Raw genomic sequence first — 7,402 nt, 5'->3', positions numbered from 1 at the left:
TGTTGAGAGTCATTATGAGCAATGGTGATATGAAGTCTGGTACTGTTATCCATTGCCAGGATCCACCCAACTGTACCAGGGAACTCAGGAGGGAACTGCATCTCCCGGAAAGGGGATCCTCAGCAGAATTTCCATGTGTATTTATATTTTCTCTCACTCTTTTCCATTTCTATGTATCTGTGTTCCAATGTACATAATATATTATTTCATTAGTACATATTTATAGTTTATAAACAACTATGCCTATATTGTGGAGCTTAACAATTTTCCCCCATGGAATGTTAACCATGGAAGTTGAAAGCAGTGTCTCTTTTATGAGTTTTTTTAGATTTAGGGTCACAAAAAGTTGCTTTTCTCCCAAGCAATAAGTTTATTGTTGCTAATGAATAACATCTCTTTTATTGTTGAATGCCTTTCCTTCTTGGCCTTGACTGCTAGGAACTTCAGAGCCAAATTCATAACCCTGCTCTATGTACAGAATGCCTGTGGTTGGCATCCTGAAGGCTATGGCTATGAGCACAGCTTCTGGAACCACACTGCCAGTGTTTGGACTATATATATATATTACCTGGCTGGTTTGGCTCATTGGATTGAGCGTCGGCCTGCGAGCTAAGTGTCGCTGGTTCGATCTTCCAGTCAGGGTACATCAGAGAAGGAAAACTCTGACTCCAAAAAACCTCCGCTGCCTTGCGGCATACCTCTTCAGGGGAAAGGCTAAGGGAGTAAACCCCGACAGAAAATCCGGAGCCGGAGTCCCTAAGGTGGTTTGACGTTGTAGTCAACACCGGCAACTCCTGCGGCGCACCTGAAGCCAAGCTGTATTGACTCCGTCTTTCCCTTGGACCCTTCAGCTGCGAAGAGAGGGGGGGGTCTGCTGCATGGGCAACAGCAGACCCTCCATATCACCCTGCCCAGGCTCTGTAGCTTCAGCTTCACTGGAGAGGACACTCCAGCGTCATCGTAAGATGTCGATTCAACACGGGAGGAGACAGATACCGTGTCACTCCCGAGTCGGACTGCACAGCCATTCTCGGCGGTGCAGATAGACTCTTAAGAAGCTACACCATCGTCTCTCGAGACGGACGGCTGCCGACGATATATATATATATATTTGGATTTCATGTCGAGTAAAGAGTTAACAACTTCATTTTCCTTTTTTGAAAAAAAGGTTTTTTAAAGATTTTATTTACTTATTTTTAGAAAGAGGGGAAGGGAGAGAGAGAGAAACATCAATATGTTGCCTCCCGCACACCTCCAACGCGGGGACCCAGCCCGCGCTACCCAGGCATGTGCCCCAAGTGGGAACCGAAATGGTGACTCCCTGGTTCACAGGCCTGCACACAATCCACTGAGCCACACCAGCCAGGGCTCACTTTCCTTTTTTGAATCAACTTTTCCTTCCATTTCTTTAAGGTAGTGTTTCCCAAGCTGGCTGCTCACTGGAATCACCAGCAGAGGTTAAAAAAATTCTTCCCTCCCATACCAAGAGATTACAATATAATTGTCTGGAGTGTGACCTGGGCCTCTGGATTTTTTAAAATTTCCAGATATTCTAATGTTCAGTTAAGGTGAGAACTACTGCCCTAAGTTCTAGGGTTAAAAAAAAGCTGTCTGTCTACCCTCTGCCTTAAGAAATACATTTTTAAAACAAAAATGGAATGACATTTATATATTGTTCTGCTGTTTGCTTATTTTCACTCAACAATATATCACGGATCTCTTGTCAGTACACATAAAATTACTCCACACATTTTGGCAGCTGCAGAATAGTTTATTGTAGGAATGTACAATAATGTATAAGCAATGCCTTGCAATTGGACATTTAGGTTGTTCCCAGTTTTTCACTGTTACAAACAACATGCAGGAGGCATATTTGCACACATGAAAACATTTCCATAAGATTCACGAAGTGGAATTGCTTAGTCAAAGAACATGATACGTAGATATCTATACACTTATTATGTATTGACTTCTGTGTTTTGGTAAATGAACAAAAGAAGCACTTTATATTGTCACCTGTTGGGCACATGCATGGGATTCTTGTAGCTGAAGTGGCTTCTGAGCCCTTGAAGGGATGGGATCCACTGGACCCTTTGAGGTCAAGGGCTGGCTGGCTGGGCTAACTGGAACTATGACCATCTCTGTGGTTATATCTTGGCTTCTCTATCTAAAGCTGGAGGTGGCCAGGGTACTGAGTTTTTCTTCTTCCCTGCAGGGTGCCTTTTGATGTGTTGGCCCCAAACCTAGGAAGTTGGAAGCGCTTTGGGAGGCTATCAGTAGAGGTGGAGCAGCAGCAGAGAATCAACCAGCACTAGTTTTGTTTGAAGCTAGGTCCAGGCCACAGGGGCAGGACCTGCAAGGGATGGAGGAGGGTCAGGAAGCAGCAGATTCGAGCCAGGCCTGAATCTGGACAGAGCTTCTCCCATGAATAACTGTGCCCCTTTTCCTGGGCTGCCCTATTGAATTAGTATTTGAAACAAAATGTAGATTTCTGTAGCAGGCCACCTAGAAGGGCACAGGGAGCCCAGGTGGGGCCCGTCCTGAGGATTTGAAAAGTCAGGATGATGATGGCCTGTCCAATTTTGAGTCAGTTGGTAAACAGGTAAACAGCAGGGACTGGGCAATTATGCAAGAGAGTTTGAGGAAGGAGTTGCCTAGTAGGTCCTCTGATTCACACTCAAGGTGGGGTTGGGAGGCAGAGCTGGGATCCCATCCTGGCATTACTGCTGACAGCCAGCTGCAAGCTGACTGTGTGGAAGCCAGGGGTTGGCCTCTCCTCTCTGAGCCTCTTTCCTCAGCTGGATAATGAGGTTTATACTTATTTCACCTAGGGTTGTTGTGAGAATAAAATGATGGAACAGATGCAAAGGCATTTCGCACTGTCCCTGGCACACAGTAGGTGCTCAATAAATAGTAGCTGCATTTATCAGTGGGTTAGGGAGCCATCTAAGAAAGATAGGGACCAGATTCCTACAAGGCAGCCGCCATGCAGGGCCTGGAATCAGAATCACAAAGAACAAGGAAGCAACTCTCAGTTGCTGCTGGGTGGGTGGGAGGTTTAATGGACCCAAGGCCTGCAGATACGGTGTTTCTGCTGTTCTAGTTTACCTGTTTTGTGGGCAGCTACCCTCAACCTTCAGGGAACTATGAGGGTCCTGGCCTTGGCCATGAGGAAGAGTGCAGTGGGAGGGGGGAGCTGTAAGAAATGTTAATGGTGCAGCGTGTAGCTCGGCTCCAGATGTCTGGCACTCACAGGAGCTGGCAGGAGCTGGAGGAAGGAGCCCCAGACCCTGGGCGCCTTTTGTCCCAGCGCTTGGCTTTGTAAAAGGTGGGGGAAGGGGCAAGAATTCATGGAACTTGTCCTTTCATTGGAGCCCCTGCTGCCAGCAGGTGTGAGAATGGGGGAGAGAGTTGAGGACTTCGGCCTGGAAAGTTTAGAAATGGGAATTGCAACTCAGCGTGCAGTTTTGTTTGACAAACAAATTCCTTGGGCTCCAGCCTCTAAAGCTGTGAACCTTCAGGGCAGCCAGACCCCATTCTGCTTCGAATGCGGCCATGAACTGGTTCCCCGCCCCCCAACTGGCCCTCCTAATCCCCATCTCCACCAGTCTCCAAACCCCTGCTTTCTACACTCTGCCAAGGCACACTGCTTCCCCAGGCCTACTACCAAGATGGCTGATTTTCTGAGTTTTTTGTTTGTTTGTTTGTTTGTTTCCAGTCCTCTTTGGCTGCTTGGGCTTCACAGCTTTGGGGGCCTTCTCCAAAGCGCCATATTCAAGCATTAGACGTTGCTTGGACTGAAATCCTAGAAAAACCAGTGTGGAGAGAGGAAGTGCTTGGAACCACGCAAACCTGGGTCCAAACCCTGCTCTGCCCTTCCCAGCTGAGTGAATGCCAAGCAAGTTACTAACTTTTCTGAGCTACAGTTTTCTAAAGGTAAAATGGGAATACTCTTTGTCCCTACTTCTCAAGTTTTGTACAGATGAAATGCTGAGTTAATGTTTAGAAAGCTCTTAGCACAGTGCCTGGCACAGAATACATGTTCAATGAGTATTAGATTATTCCCCTTAATAAACATAGGATAATAAGGCACAAGCTCCCTGCAGTGTTGTTTCAATTTGTATTTCCTGCCCTGGCTGGTGTGGCTCAGTGGATTGAGCACCAGCCTGGGAATCAAAGGATCACTGATTCGATTCCCAGTTACAGGCCAGGTCCCCAGTTAGGAGACCGTGAGAGGCAACCACATGTTGATACTTCTCTCCCTCTTTCTCTCTCTCCCTTCCCCTCTCTCTAAAAATACATAAATAAAATATTAAAAAAATTTTTTTTGTATTTCCCTGTTACTAGATTAATCTGTTTTTCATATGTTTATTAGCGATTAGTATTTATTATGCAATTTGCTCATAGCTGAACATCTTTATACATTCTGGAATTTCTTTGTTATACATTTTGCAAATGTTTTCTCTTGGTCTGTCTCTTGCATTTGGCTTTTGGTGCCTTTCAACGTCTAACTTCTCTTTTTTTCTTCTACACAGTGGATGCCCAAATCTGCCCTTGGAGGCTGGTTCTGTATAGGCTGACTTACTTGGAGGTTTTGAGGGGCTCCCTGACTTTCCCTTTGACCAATGTACTATGGAAGGCTCTCTTAGGCCCTCCATTGTTCCCTAAATAAAAGCGAAAACTTGCAGGACCCCAGTTCCATCCCAAAATGCACACACACACACTCCCCCTACTGGTTTCTGCGGGAATCACATTCTTCTTTTACTGGTTTGCTGATCTGGGGAAACTCCAAGACCTGACTGAGAGTTTGGATGTCCTCCATCAGTTAACCTTCTCTTGGGGCCCAGGACTGACTCATGTTCTCTATACCTCACCAGCCCAGCCAGCTGCCCAGACGCACATTAACTGACATTTAGTTATGCATTTCTGAGAAGTTGTACATAAATCTAATTTGATGGATTATATTTTAATGCTCTAGGAGAGAAGGAAATTAAAATAAATGTTATGAATTTTACTAGCTCATTTATTGGGCACTACCATATGCCATTTGCTGGTGAGGCACTTTACATGGAGATCTTATTTAATCCTCATGACAATCAAAAAGCTCAAATTTCTCCTTTTTATAGATAAGGAGACTGAAGCTTCTAGGAGTTATTATGAAGCTTGGCCAAGGTCACCCCGCTGGAAGGTTGACAGATTGAGCAAATAAACTTACAGCACCCCAGTTAAATTTGAATTTCATAAGAAGAGTACATTTTTAGTATAGCATATCTCAAATATTGCATATAATATTTTATCTGGCAACCCTACCCAGATGGTAAGGGGGAAATGTGGACTAGAATCCAAGTCTTCTGATTCCCTGGCCTTCCAGTGGTAAGACCATGGAGTACTTACATGGAATTCTTTGAAAAAGAAACTTCTTGTATATTAATGCTTAGATTTCTGGGAGTGGAGTCTTCTTAATAAGCATCTGACCCCCACTCTTCAAGGATTCCTTGCATTCTGAATTTTGAGAACAATTTTGTATGTATCCAGCCTACAAATTTAGATATACATATTCAGCTGTCTCATGGCTTTGAATATTCCTATCCTTACATTCATTCAATTATTGTTTGAGGGCCTGTCCTGCTAGCCAGCCAGGGATACAAAGATAAATTAGAGGCATCTTCTGCCTATGAGGAGCAACCACTCCATTGCAGGAGACTGACAATTGCAGACATGTTACCATGGCAAAGGGGGTGGGGAGTGTTGGACAGCAGCGTGATAGAGACCTTGAAAGAGGTTTGCTCTGGAAGTAGAGTGGGTGGGGATAGGAGCAGTCAAACAAATTCTAGGAGATTAACTTCAGCTGATTCTTAAAGGGTCAGTAGTTTTGTTTTCCTCTGAAGGGAGAAACAAATAATGCTTACAATTTGCAATGAGAAGAATTCAGATGAAGAAGAAAGTGAGAACATGGGTTCCAGAGCCAGATGTCCCAGTTCCATCCAAGTTCCCCAACTTAGTAGTCACATGGCCATGACCATGTAACCAATTGTTCTTCTCCCTGCCTCAATTTTGTCTTCTGTGACACAGGAATAACTCTTATCTACCTCACTGGTTTGGTGTACAAGTTAAATTAAGTAATCCATATAAAATGCCTAACACAGCTCCTGAGACATGGTAAGTATGCAATGGAGGCACACCAACCATTTCCCACTCTCAGCTAGATCTTCACTTTAGCCTACAAATGTGTTGAAATATCTTTCCATCCTTGATCCCACAGACTCTTCTAACTTCTGGCAGATTATCTGTTCCCCTTTTATGGCACAACTCTTTGAGAATTGTGCCCTCGTTTCCACTTCCTCACCTCCTCTCTCCTGAATCCACTCTGTGGAACCTGCTCCTGTCAAGGTCACTTATGAGCTGCATGATGCAATTCCAGCAGACAATCTCAATCTCATCTGCGACCACTCTGCAGTATTTGACACAGTCTGGCTATGCTTCCTAAAGTGCCTGCTTCCCTTGTTTCCAGGGTGCCACACTCACATGGGTCTCCTCTGTCCCTACTGTTCCTTCATCATCTCTTTTTTGCTTTTAATTGACTTGAGAGAGAGAGAGAAAGAGAGAGAGAGAGGGAGAGAGAGAGAGAGGAAGGGAAGGGGAGAGGGGAGAGGTAAACATTGATTTTTTTTGTTCCACATACTTATACATTCATTGGTTGATTCTTGTATGAGCTCTGACCAGGAATTGAATCTGAAACCTTAGCGTATGGGGATGATGCTCCAACAAACTGAGCTACCTGGCTTTTATCATCTTTTGCTGGCTCTTCCTCCTCCTATCCACTAGATGTTGGAGTCTCACTGAAATCAGAAAAATCAACGTTCTTGCTGCCTGTCACTACCAGAACCAATAAATAGAGACAAGGATTAAATCTTTATGGGAGCTTTATTCAGATGCTGGCGATCTGAGAAGACAGCAGGGTATGTGCCCTAAAAACACCGTTTTAACATTTAATCTCAAGCCAACCTTTTTTATAGGGAGAAGGAAAAGGTAGTCAAGGGGATTGGAAAAACATTAATCAAATAAGAGTTGCAGTCAGGTGGCAATTTTCCTCGTATTTTTTTATCTGCTGAGCAACAATTTTTAATCTCCCATCACAGACATCCCCTCCCTGGAGCACAATGGCTCAGCTTGCAGACCCCCTGGGGTACAAAGGTTGAATTGCTTGTTGACCTCCTGGAGTCATGTGGGTCATGCGTTCCAGTCCTCGAACAACAGCTTTCCACATGCATTCATCACTTAAGCCTGTCAACTATCCTGAAGCTAAAATCTTTCTCTTTAGTTCCCCTATCACCACAAGGCTCAGTCCTCTTCTGTCCCTACATTCGCTCCTTAGGTGATCTCTCCCACTCTACTAATTTAA

This window comes from Furipterus horrens, unplaced genomic scaffold (genome assembly GCF_987537825.1).
Source record: "Furipterus horrens unplaced genomic scaffold, mFurHor1.1.pri manual_scaffold_3, whole genome shotgun sequence".
Classification (NCBI taxonomy): Eukaryota; Metazoa; Chordata; class Mammalia; order Chiroptera; family Furipteridae; genus Furipterus; species Furipterus horrens.
This window is presented reverse-complemented; position numbering follows the sequence as displayed.